Here is a 13073-nt window from a genome sequence, read left to right as displayed (position 1 = left end):
ACTTAGGAGTTCATCATTTATTAAATCAATAATACGTGTGTGCGATCTAATCCATTTGATATTTGAGGGGAAAGTCAATGAAGAACTTCAGACATGATTAGTGGAGAAGGAGGTCTGCATTTGGAATCCAAAATTCTGGTTTGAATCCTACCCCTGTCTCTTGTCAGGTGTCTGAGCCAAGGTAGGACCCTTAAGCTCTCTATGCCTCAGGTTTCTAATCTGCAAAATGGGGATCATACCTATACTAAGTCACTTCAACAGGCAAGTTGTCATGAGATAATATCTGTGCCCTTCCCTCCCTGCTCCACTTTACCTTATATTTATCTGGTATACCATTTTATATACAATTATTTGTAGGCATGTCGTCTAAAGTAGAAGTATAAATATAAAGTATAGTTCCCTGAAAACCGGGATTCTTTTGCTTTTGTCTTTCCAGCCTCAAAATCTAGCTCAGTGTCTGGCATAAACTCTTCATGTATGCTTGTTGATTGATTGTTTAAAGCATCCTCTAGTTAGTTGATACACCTTTGTTGTCTGCCTATGTGACAGGAAGGCACTGTGCTAAGCACTAGGGGATACAGAGAAGGCAAAAAACAGGTCCTGCTATCAAGGAGCTCACATTCTAACTGTAAAGTACTTTATCAAGGTCATTTATGGCAGCTGTGGTTAGTAGAGAAACCCCACAGTTTCAGAGCTAAGAAACGGAATGATTCTGATGACTCCTTTGAATTATATCACTTTAGAGGAGAGAAAACATTCAGACCCACTGGTATCACACAGAACACAAGGTCTCTCCAGAAGCCAGACAAAATACCCTCTCAACATAGTTGTCTATTGTTTCCTTCCTTAAAGAATAGATAAAATAATTACAGCAAGTGATCATTTTCTCTTCAGAAGGGCTGTCATATGAAAGAGGGATTAGACTGGTTCAGCTTGGCTCCAGTGGGAAGAAGTAGGAGCATTCCCAGAAACACTACAAAATGGAGCAATTAAATGAGAAATTCACTCAAAGATAAATCTTTCACTGAAATTTCAGGTTGTCATATAGAGTAGCGCCTTTGAATTTCAAGAAAACATTATATTAGAAAGTAATGGAAAATACAGTTTTGAACTGATCTCATTTGATCATAATCTGTTCACAATAAATTATCAATAATTATTTATAAAAGTTGCAGAGAGACAGATTTAGGCTGATATGAGGTAAAAAAAAACCCTAACAACATTCCAGTTATCCTATTTGCTCCTTAGATGACTGTGGACAAATCATTTGATCTCCCTTGCCTCACTCTCTTCATCTAAAGCATAAAGATATTTGACTAGATGAACATAGGATCAGAGATTTAGAATGAAAAGGTCATAAGATAATCACTTAGCCAATCATTTTAACCCACCCCAAAGTCTCTTCCAGTTAATCTCTGTGCCAGTAGGAATTTTTCAAGGGCAGGATGGAGGTGGTAGGTTCTCTTTATCACGAGTCTTCATGCAGAAGTTAGAAGATTTTGTTTTTCAGAGGATTCTCCTTCTGCTATGAGTCAGATTAGCAGGCCTTTGAGGTGCCATCTAATTCTGGAATACCATTATTCTGATGTTAGCAATGCTATGCAAGTTGGGCTAGATTTGGAATCATTCCTTGGCAACCCTATCTACCACCATCACTTTGTATGGTGAAGAAAGTGCTCACTGATGAAAGGCAAAATTCTAATCCGGCTCCTGTGCCATTTACCACAAATTCAGAATTATTTAAGTCAGAATGGAACTAAAGTTTGTTTTTAGGAGACTTAATATTAGATGTTGTCTGAATTCTCAGAAGAAAGTAGAGTCATTTTGGAATGAATGGTTTGTGGCTGAAAATGCTTTCATTATCATACCACACATTGTCAGTAGTCTTTTGTGCCTGCTGCAGAAAGATAGCCTTACCTATAATCCTGAGTCAGGCCCTGGCTTGGCAAACCTTCTGATTAAGCCACTAAATTGATCCCTTGAGTCCATTTCTTTGTCCTGCAAACATTTCTGGCCACTGTGCTGACATTTTTCCAAAAGAAAGAAGCAAAAGCCATATCTTATGTGCCAGAAGACACGTTGGGGCTCTTCCCACAACTTAGGTGCTTTGGCTTTTTGAAGGCCATTTGAAAATGAAGTCAAACACTTATCATCGGCACATGGGAATTTGTAACCATGTGGGCATGGGATCTTAAAAGCTGATGCTAAAACCTCCTTCTGCAGTCTTGGGAAAAAGGAGCCCAATTAAATGCATGAAGCAGATTTAAATGAACTTAAAATTAAATTTCAATGGAATTTTCATTCATTTTTATGAAACTTTTTATAAGGTTCAATTACCCTCTGGATCCCAGCTTATCTTCCTGTTTCTGTTCATTGAAAAGTTAAGTAATGATCCCTAGCACATAGTAGGAATTACATAAATATTAAATTGAATCGAATTAAATGAAGGTTTGTTTATGCAACCCACTGTACTGGGCAACAGAGGAGTATAGAAATAAGAAAGATCAATACAACAGCAACTCTCTTCAAAGAATTTCCCAGGAGTTGGGCACAGTGATTAGAAGTCATACTGAATGAATGAATATTCATTCAGCATTAATTAAGCACTTACCATGTATCAGGAACTGACTAGTGGTTGGTGATACGGACAAAACAAACAACAGCCCATGACCTCAATGAACTTATATTCTATTAAGGAGAAATCTTATATTCTACCATGAACTTAGAAAAGTAAGAATAAAACATATATGATGTAAATATAAAGAGGCAGCATGGGGTGGTAGAATGCTAGACATACAGTCAAAAGACCTGAGTTCCAGTCTTTCCTCAAGCACTTATTAACTGTGAAACCCTGGGCCTAATATCTAAACACTCTGCCTCTATTTCCTCAAATGTGAGGTCATTGGACAAAATGACTTCAAAGGTCCCTTCCAGCTCTAAATGTTCCTTAGTATACATATATATATATATACACATATGTATGCATATATGTATAGATATACACTCATGCATATTATAGAGAGAGAGAAGAGAAAAGAGAATGGAGAGTAACACTAGCAAAGGGGGTGAAGGGACAGCACTGAGATCAAAAAAAGAGAACTAGTTAGATTGGTTACTTTTTTCTTATTAAAATGAATATGACATGAAAATTTTTGATAAATATTTTGAGAGATTGTCTTAGAAATGACAAAAAGCTTAACTCTAGAGTAGGATTCTATCAATGTTGAAAAGATGGAACTGTTTTCTCACGAAATGTTTTCTTGCAAGGTCCAGACCTCTCGTGTGTAAGGCCCTGTTCTGTACCTTCCCTCACTCCCCCCCGCCCCAGCTATTATTCTCCCTAACTGAAATTATATGTATATTTATTTTGTTTCTAATTTTGAGTGTACTTATTTGTACATGTGCTGTTTTCCCCAACTCTAGTAGAATGTAATCTCTTGAAAGAAAAGGACTGTTTTCTTTTTTTCTCATATCCCCAGCAACCAACATGAGCTTGGCACTTTTTGTCAGTATTAGAAACCATGTCTGTTGTGACCCTGGGTAAATCACTTAATCCCAGTTGTCTCCAAAAAACAAACAGGTGTGGAAGTTCCCAGAGAGAATTCTCAGGGAAATCCATGAGGTCAAAATTAGTTTCTATAGTAATGCCAATGTATTGTTTTCCTATTAAAATACCTCAACTTTTCCCAACTACACACCTACATGAGGCCAGAATCTCTTTATATACTTCGACAAAAACTATCGATTGAATTCAGAAACAGATAAAAGATCAGTGGTAGACAGCTAGGTAGTGCCATAGTTCACTAGAGCACCAGGTATGGAGTCAGGAAGAATGAGTTCAAAATTGGGCCTCAGACATAAGCTATATGACTTTGGGCAAGTCAATTAATCTTGTTTGCCTCAGTTTCCTCATTTGTAAAATGAGTTGGGGAAAGAAATGGCAAACCACCCCACATGAGGTCATGGAGAGTTAGATATAACTGAATAATCACTGAATAACAACAAAAATCAAGAGTTGAGTATTTTCTGGAAATGAACGTTTTTATTTAATTTCATTTTTAAAATTGGTATTGGTATTTTTTGCTTTTTCATTATTTATTTATTTATTTTGTTTTGCCAACAGATCTTTTCTCCTTCCCTGACACCAAAAGCCTCTGTTCTAGCAGAGAACAACTTTTTTTAAAGCATTTCAGTAAAAATAACCAATACCTCAACCAAATCTGACATTAGACTGTTTGCCTTTCATAAGTCCCCATATTTGTAAAGAAGAGAGGGCAGTGCTTTTATCATATCTTTCTAGGACCAAACTTGGTCATTATAATTACATGACATTCCAGTTGTGTTTTTATTTTAATTTTTTGTCTGTTCATTTATGTTTATACCTGCTTCTCATATTCAAGAGAACTAGTTTAGAGGTGTTTTTTTTTTTTCTTTTCTCATTTTTGCTTCCTCTACCTTGGATCAGTTCACATCTTACTCTGTGTTTTTCATACTTAATGTTGATGGCAGAGCAATGATGTTCCATCATACTTATATACCACAATTGGTTTACCCATTCCCCGATCAATGACCATATACTTTGTTGACTTTGAGGGCACTGGAAAACCCAAGTTAATATTCTTAGCAGATAGAGAGCTAGAGGCAAAAGGAGAAGGAACAGGAGGCAGAGGAAAAGGCAAAGAGGTGGTAAGGAAGAAGAGAAAAGGGAGGGAGAGGAGAAGTTGGTTACATCAAGGAAGCATAGTTTGGTTTGGGGAATGTTGTGTGTTTGGGGGTGAGCAGGAGAGTGAAGATGTCTGATTCCACCTCAAGTATCTCATGGGACAGTGCAGTTCAAGAAATCAAGCTAAGTGTGCAGGGGTATGCTCCGAAGTGATAGCTAGCTCTAGGTCTTTGGGGTCAAGGGAAGTTTTGTGTCTTAGTGCTGGCTTAGGCTGCTCTCCTGCTTGGTCATGCCCAGCGGGGGCTGGGAGCTTTGCAGTGGCAATGAATGGCTTTCAAATCTCTCAACAAAGTCAAGTGCCTCATTTGGCCCTAAAAACTAGCCTAATCCCCAGGTCTCCTAGGGCACTGGTCTGATATAAGGGGTGCAGATAATCACCAAGGAGTTGCTTTATCAGTCATGATACTTGAAAACACAGAGGGGGGGGGCGTGAAAAGCCAGCTAAAACAGCTTCTGGTAATTTCAGGCTCCATTAGAAACACAGCGATTCGAAATCAATGTTAGCCCGTGAGAAAAGGGCTGAAATCAGTAGGGGAAAACATTTTAATTTCAAGCTCCTAAGCAGGTAGTATAAATGATGCAAAATGCAAAACCCAGTCTGTTCTATAGTAAATGGGGTCTGTTTCCTTTAAAAGTCAAGCAGCTCAATGTGGAACGTTCTTAACAGAAAACAACATGTGGGGAAGTCTAAAGGCAAAGATCTTTTCAATAAACTTCATATTTATAAAACGAAAGCACTTCATTACTGCTTGGAAGTTCTTAGTCTAACATAAAGACCCCCAACTTCCAACGCAGGGAGGTGTTTGCATCCCAATCACATGGGCCATGCCTGGCTGCAATCCAAGGCAGTCTTAATGAGCATTTATTAATGCCTGCTAAGTATATGCAAGGCACTGTCCTTCGGACTGGGGTCACAAAGTTAAAGTGAGAAAAAGAAAAACCCAAAATTCTCTGCTTTCAGTTTACTGGAGAAATGGAAAATTTAAACATAAACATATCATTTTATATCACATTTATAAGGTTACAAAATAGAAATAATACTATAAAAGTATAAGATTATATAAAATCATATATTTGTAAGGTTTGCAAATCACATTACATATATTATTTTACTTGATCTTCATAACAACTCTGGGAAGTAGGAGTTATCATTATTATTATCCCCATTTTACCGATGGGGAAACTAAGTCAGAGGGAGTTTAAATTACTAGCCTAGGGTCACAGCAAGTAAGAATCTGACGCAGGATTGGAGCTCAGGTCTTCCTAACTCCAAGGCTAGGACCTTAACCATTGTGACATCCTGCTGCCTAGGAAGATGAGGGCAGATCAACAATTAAGGGCGTCAGGAAAGTCTTACTGTAGGGGGTGGCAGCTGAGTTGATGCTCTAAAGAAACTTAATATTGCAGGAGACCAAGGTGAGGAAACAATGCACTTCAGCCTATTCAAAGGTATGGAGGGAGGCTGGAGTCAGGATGCTGATGTTGGGGACTGGTGAGTAGCATTATTTAGCTGGAATGCTGACTGCATGGAGGTACTAATGTAAAATAAGCCCAGGACAGCTGGGCTGGAGCCAGCTAGGGAAGGGCTTTACATGCCAAGCTGGGGAGTTTGTATTTATCCTAGAGGGAATAGGGAGGCAATGAAATTTATGGAGAACCGTGACATGGTCAGACTCTTCCCAAATTGGTCCTCTAGAGCAGTTGACATTTAAGAACTGCTGGCCCCTCTAAGCCACACTTTCCCACATATAAAATGAAGGGGTTAGATTAAAGAGCTTTGAAGTCCTACGTAATTTGGCTACAGACTCCCCCTTGTACACTTTACCCATCAGCCAATCCAGCCTACTTGCTATTCCTGTTCATGACATTACATCTCTGGCCCCTCTGTTTTTTTTGGGGGGGGGGGTAGGGCAATGAGGGTTAAGTGACTTGCCCAAGGTCACACAGCTAGTAAGTGTCAAGTATCTGAGGCCAGATTTGAACTCAGTTCTTCCTGAATCCAGGGCCAGTTCTTTATCTACTGCACCACCTAGCTGCCCCCCCCCTGCTTTTGCTTGTGATTTCCTCATGCCTGGAGTGCTCTACTTCCTCACGTCTCTCCCTTCAAATACCTACCTCTATTCAATGTTTAGTGCATGTATAGTGCAGCTAGGTGGCACAGTGAATAGAGTACTTCTCTGAAGTTGGGAAGACATGAGTTCAAATCTGACCTAACTCTTACTAGTTGTGTGACCCTGGGCAACCACTTAATCTTAATTGCCTTAAACATCCAGGACCATCTCCAGTAGTCCTATATATCTTGCCACTGGACCCAGATGGTTCTGGAGGAGATAGTGAGATTGGTGACTTTGAACAGCCCTCCCTTACTTAAATCCATTTCGGTGCAAGTCATGACATCACCCTGATGTCATGGTTCTCTTTGAGAAAGAAGGACAAACAACAAGTGCAAGTATTACCTCCAATATGAGGTCTTTTCTGATAAATGTTTAACAACTGGCTCTCTTAAAAAAGTACCTGACATACTTTACAGTTTCATCTGCATTACTAACTTTTTCTTCATCACTTTTTAAAGTCTATCCAATAAACATAACAATGAATTAAGCTCTGATTTGTAGGTTTTTTTTTTACCGATTTCTGAGGTGTAAATCTTCATATTGAATATTTAACAATCAGCTAATGAGCCACTTTGAGCTGGATCCAACATACGCCTACAGGCTGTATTTATTTATTTATTTATTTTTCAAAATTTCCTTATCTTAGTACAAGGTATTTCCCTAAAGGAATGTAAACTCTTTAAGGTCAGACTTGTACCATCTCTCTCTCTCTCTCTCTCTCTCTCTCTCATCTGTAATATCTACCACGATCCCTGGTACATACTTAATAATTAATACTAGTTGAATTGATTTAAAACTGTCATCTAATATTCTATTAATCTATCTTAAGAGAAAATATATTTGGTTCTCAAATAACATGTTATTTCTCTTTCCCTACCTCTAACAGTTTCTGATCTACATATAACTTTATTTAATCTTTTTGTATGCATATACATATATATAAAGTATATGCTAGTATACATATCCAACACATATTATATATATATATATGATTTTTTAAAAGCCTAATTCAGGATTCCTCTTCTACCCAACTCATACTGCATACTTAATAAATTCTCATTGGATAAATGAAGGAATTCCCTCCCATGGAATCTACCATTTTGATGTTAACTTCAGATATTTTCTGCCATATCTGATCTTCCTAGTCCTGCATTATAAATACAAGCCATGTCTTCGTTGAGATCTTATAAACATAACAGCTAAATTGTGCCCCTGCATAGCCAAGCACATTTGGAAATACCTTTGCACATAGCTTCTCTTTACCCACAGGCAATAATGGAAAAGCTAATATGAGAAGTTAAATTCCAAAAGTTCAATTCAATTTGTCACAAATTAATTAAATATCTACTCTGATAGTCACTATGCTTGGCACTAATGATAAAGAGAACAAAGTAAAAGAACACCATCCCCCCCAACCAGGGGAGTTTACCTTGTGGTGGGAGATGCAATATATAAACTGAAAGTAAATGCAAAATGATTGTAACAATAATACCTAAAGAGGTCAGGAAAGGCTTCCTTTTGAAGCCAGTAGCAGATATGAGCCCTGAAACAGGTGAAGGGTTCTAAGAAGTAGGAGATTAGATGGTCCGTGATATGCTAAGTAAAGGTATTAATGGATTAACAAAGAAGAAAAAAACAATGAAAATTTGACTTGGCAATGAAAAAGTAAAAGAATATGTATATGTATATGTATATGTATGTGTGTGTGGTTTCTGATTTATATTGATTTAACCAAAATGTATCTTCTATAATTGATGTTGATGCTCATTTCCCATTTTTGGATACAATAATCTTTAAAAATAAAGCAGGTTGGCATTTTAATTGCAGATAATATATTTTCTAATTTTCCCCATATCAATTTTTACTTTTGCTTTAATGTTAGTGATTCGAGAATGGTTGCAACATTAGCACCAAGCAATATTTTTTTGGTAAAAATAATTTGTGTGGGGGCAGCTAGGTGGCGCAGTGGATAGAGCAGTGGCCCTGAATTCAGGAGTACCTGAGTTCAAATCCGGCCTCAGACACTTGACACTTACTAGCTGTGTGACCCTGGGCAAGTCACTTATCCCCCATTGCCCTGCAAAAAAACCAAAAAACCCAACCAAACAAAAAAAAAACCCAAACAAAACAAAAAAAAAATTAAAAATAATTTGAGTGTGTGTGTGTGTGTGTGTGTGTGTGTGTGTGTGTGTGTGAGAGAGAGAGAGAGAGAGAGAGAGAGAGAGAGAGAGAAGAGAGATACTTTTTGGTGCTTACTATATCTAACACTTCTCAACTCTTCATGAGGAAAGTATTCATATGTCTAGTTAATGAGTTTCTGTACACAATAACAGTCCTTTGGCCAGGCTACAATCCTTTGGCCTCTTTGCATGAGGTGCCACATTTTAAGCCACAATTATCTTCATATTGATCTTTTTTGCAAATATTTATTGTAACCAGACACAGACACACACACACACACACGTGTGTGTGTGTGTGTGTGTGTGTGTGTGTGTGTGTGTGTGTATGTGAAATAGTATTTCTTGTTGCCTTTGGGTATATGATTAAAAACCCCAAACTTCACAAGATGCTTTCATTGACTCTCCAAGGAGAACCAGTGAGTTAGCCAGTGGCTTCACTGTAACTTGCATTTGCATTGTGGTTCAATTTAGAGTGTGAAGGTCCAGACTTAGATTATGCATTTCCTCTAGTACAATGCCCACTCATTCTTCATTGATCAAGGAATTCACATTTAGGGGACATACTTTTTGAAGCTGTGATTTCTTCCTTATTGGGTCCTATTTCCTAGTGAGGCAATTTCTTCTATCAATGCAAGTCAGCAACTTTTCTGCAACTTCTCATCTTAGAGAGTTGTCTGGTATGTAGGGAAGTTAAGTGATTGCCTAGTGTGCCAAAGAAAATGAACAAAAGCATGGACTTGAACTCAGGTCTTGACTCTGAGTTCAGTTCTCTGTCCCGTATAACACATTACCTGTTTTGATAGATGGTCTAAAGATTCAGTGCTATTTGGGAGCCTCAATCATTAGATGTGTTCCCTTAACTCTTTGTTATTTCCACTTATTATTTATATTTGTCATGATTTTGTTTTGTTTTGTTTTACTGATGTAGTGTAGTAGTGTGATCACAAAGTATAAAGTAAGGGTGTAATTACTGGTGTGAATGGGACAAACTTGGAAGAATTTCCTCCATCCAACAATTTATCAAACCCAAGTCAGCAGAAAGTACATAAAATATTCTGAGTAGATGGGCCTCCACAAACATCAAAGAAACATATTTTCCCCATAATCTTTTTTTTTTTTTTTTTAGTGAGGCAATTGGGGTTAAGTGACTTGCCCAGGGTCACACAGCTAGTAAGTGTTAAGTGTTTGAAGCCAGATTTGAACTCAGGTACTCCTTACTCCAGGGCCACCTAGCTGCCCCTCCCCATAATCTTTTAAAAGGCCAACTCAGATATCTTAGATCTAAACCCCTTTTATTTCCTCTAATTAAAAAAAAATCAAACCTCATGTAAATACTTCCTCATTCTTTCCAACTCTCTAATTCATGTTTAGAATATTTATACAACAAGAAAAAAAAACATGCTTATTCACCTTTGAGACTTGGTACCACGTAACAGGAAAGCAACAGGAAAAATGTATTTATTTTAAGAAATTCAAATTGCTATAAAGTCAATCAAATTTAATTTATTCTAATTTATTCACATAGAAGGTCAATTATCTAAATGCTTTTAATTCAGACTGCACCTGATTTGGTGGCCAATGAACCATTTAAAGGGCAGCTGTTATACCTTTGCTTTGTTTGTTTTTTCGATGTTTAAATAAGGTACTGGGGTTTTAGATACTCCCATTTTTCTACCCTTGAAGCTAGCATGACCTGCTTGACAAAGTCTCTATGACTGTGAGGGCAGTTGGGAGGAAATCATTCTTTACAGTCCAGAAACATAAAAATATTTTCTGCTATCTCTCAGTAGCAACACATAGGCAAATCTCCTTATTTTGCAGCAATTTGCCTGTAAGAAAATGCCACAAAAGATATAAGGAAATATCAGTGCCACAGTTAGAAAAGGCCATATTGAACAGTCAACCATTCATTTATGCACTTCTTTTGGCCTTGAACCAACTATTGGTCCTAGACTAGCATCCACTGAATGATGAGGTGAAGAGACAAAGTGAGCAATTTGACTGAATACCCAAATGCTGATGGAAGGAACTCAATTCTAAAGTTTTTCTCCACCCCGTTCCATGTTCCTGCCCTATAACTAGTGAGTTTTTACAACTATCCTAAAGTGAATTCCAGTTAATGAAGTAAAATGTGAAAACTAGTCTCATCTCCCCCTCTTTTTGTGCAGGGCAATGAGGGTTAAGTGTCTTGCCCAGGGTCACACAGCTAGTAAGTAGCTTTTCCCCTTCTTATGAAAGAATAAAACTAGTCTCAATGGCACAATTATAACATCCAGCAGGTTCATCATTTAAACTTTTTGTACCTCTCAGTAGTGTATTATACATAGCTATTTATTTACTTGTTTTCTCCCCATTAGAATATAAGTTGTTTGAGGGTGGGAACTTTGTTTTGGGTTTTTTTTTCCCTTGCTTTTTATCCCTAGTACTTAGCACGATTCCTGACATTGTACATATTTAATGATTATTTTCTGATTGGTTGGTTGGTTGATGAGGGAGGATGTCATAGAGCCCCATACAAAATTATAGCTGATCAGTAACACTGTTCCCTTCATCCTCACACCACTGCCATTCACATGGCAATTGCTGACCAGAACCTTGACCCTTTACCTGAAATGAAGCAAGGCTGCCAAGGAAGGAAGTGAGTAGGGTAGCCCTCAATAACCTCACTTTCAATATACCATGGTATAGCACAAGATGTATCTCCATGCTTTCCCATTATTTAATTACCAGCTCCAGCTCATTCTCAGCTCCTGTCAACCAACTGATTTAGGTATGCTTCCGTTCTTCTTTAGACTATGTTTCACCTCTCTGGGGTTTAGGCTATGGCCCAAAGTGGATGGGTAGTTTTTATAGAAGCACATGAATGGTCCCAGAATTGAATGGAAAGTGCTTAGGGGAGTGCAGTAGAATAAAGACAGAAGAGATAATAATATCTCTCTTCATCTTCTTTGCCTTTTTGTTCACTCATCCTTCCCTTTAAAGGAGGAGACTGAGAATTTAATGGGGACATACCAAGCTCAATTATCAAAGCTACATTAGATTATCACGGGCTAGTAATACAGCTGAACTGAAGTAAACTTTGGCTTTAGATCTGCACTCAGGTAATGGCAACCAATAGCCTTCAACAGGAACTCATAGTTCCATATGGCAATGGCCAAAAAAATGACAAAGCAGGCAAAGTTGGTTTTTCTTGCTCTCCCAAAGCTTTCTCCAATCCACATTTCTGCACCCTCTCAAATCATTAACAACACAGAGGACCCTTAGGTTGCCCTTTATTCTCTGACTCTTCATAAGTATCCCACTCTATCTAGACCTGACATGTCAAAGCTTCCAGAATTGAGACCCCAGAAAAGAGTTTCCTAGCCTGGGAACTGAAGTAAGCATTGATGTCATTATTGGATGAAGGAAGGATAAATATTTATTTTTCTCATAAAGGTATGCTGGACAGGGCTGGTTTGAAGTTGGGTGGGTGGGGCCCTCAAGATAGACAGGATGGAATATTGAAGAAAGAACTGAACTTGATATCAGGAAGAATCTGGTTCAAAATATACTCCAGCTGATGACTGGGGCAAGTTTGCCTTAATTTCTTTTTCTATAGAATTGAGAGAGTAGTACCTTCATTATAGGTTTATTGTTTTTAAGGGATAATGAGGAAATCATCTTTGGAAAGTTCTTAAAGAGTTCTATAAATTAAAGTGCTCTATAAATGTTTGTTACTGCCACCACTACTACTGATGCTGCTACTACTACAACTCCTACTACTATTATCATCACCATCACCAACATCACCCTCTTCCTCATCATCTGGTTGTTCACGTGTTCCTGACCCTTTTCAGTTAGTTAATAAGCATTCATTAAGCATCAACTATGTACCAGTCACTGTGTTAAGTACTAAGACGACCCAAAAAGGCAAAAATGGTCTGTGTCCTCAAGGGGCTGTGGAAGTGCTTTGTGAATGGGATAAGTATGAATGTAGAGGCAGCAAGGTGGCACAGTGGATAGAGCACTGGCCCTGAAATTGGGAGGAACTGAGTTTAAATATCACCTCAGATACTA

At 38.0% G+C, this 13073-nt stretch overlaps 1 protein-coding gene across 1 annotated transcript in view; it reads right to left on the bottom strand.

The window, feature by feature from the left end:
- Positions 1-13073, bottom strand: part of SUCLG2 (succinate-CoA ligase GDP-forming subunit beta) — a 338383-nt gene that overhangs the window by 80037 nt on the left and 245273 nt on the right. The window lies entirely within an intron of this gene.

Source organism: Dromiciops gliroides, chromosome 1, assembly GCF_019393635.1.
Source record: "Dromiciops gliroides isolate mDroGli1 chromosome 1, mDroGli1.pri, whole genome shotgun sequence".
In the NCBI taxonomy this organism is placed as follows: Eukaryota; Metazoa; Chordata; class Mammalia; order Microbiotheria; family Microbiotheriidae; genus Dromiciops; species Dromiciops gliroides.
The sequence above is the reverse complement of the archived record's forward strand: the minus strand, read 5'-3'. Positions and strand labels throughout refer to the sequence as shown.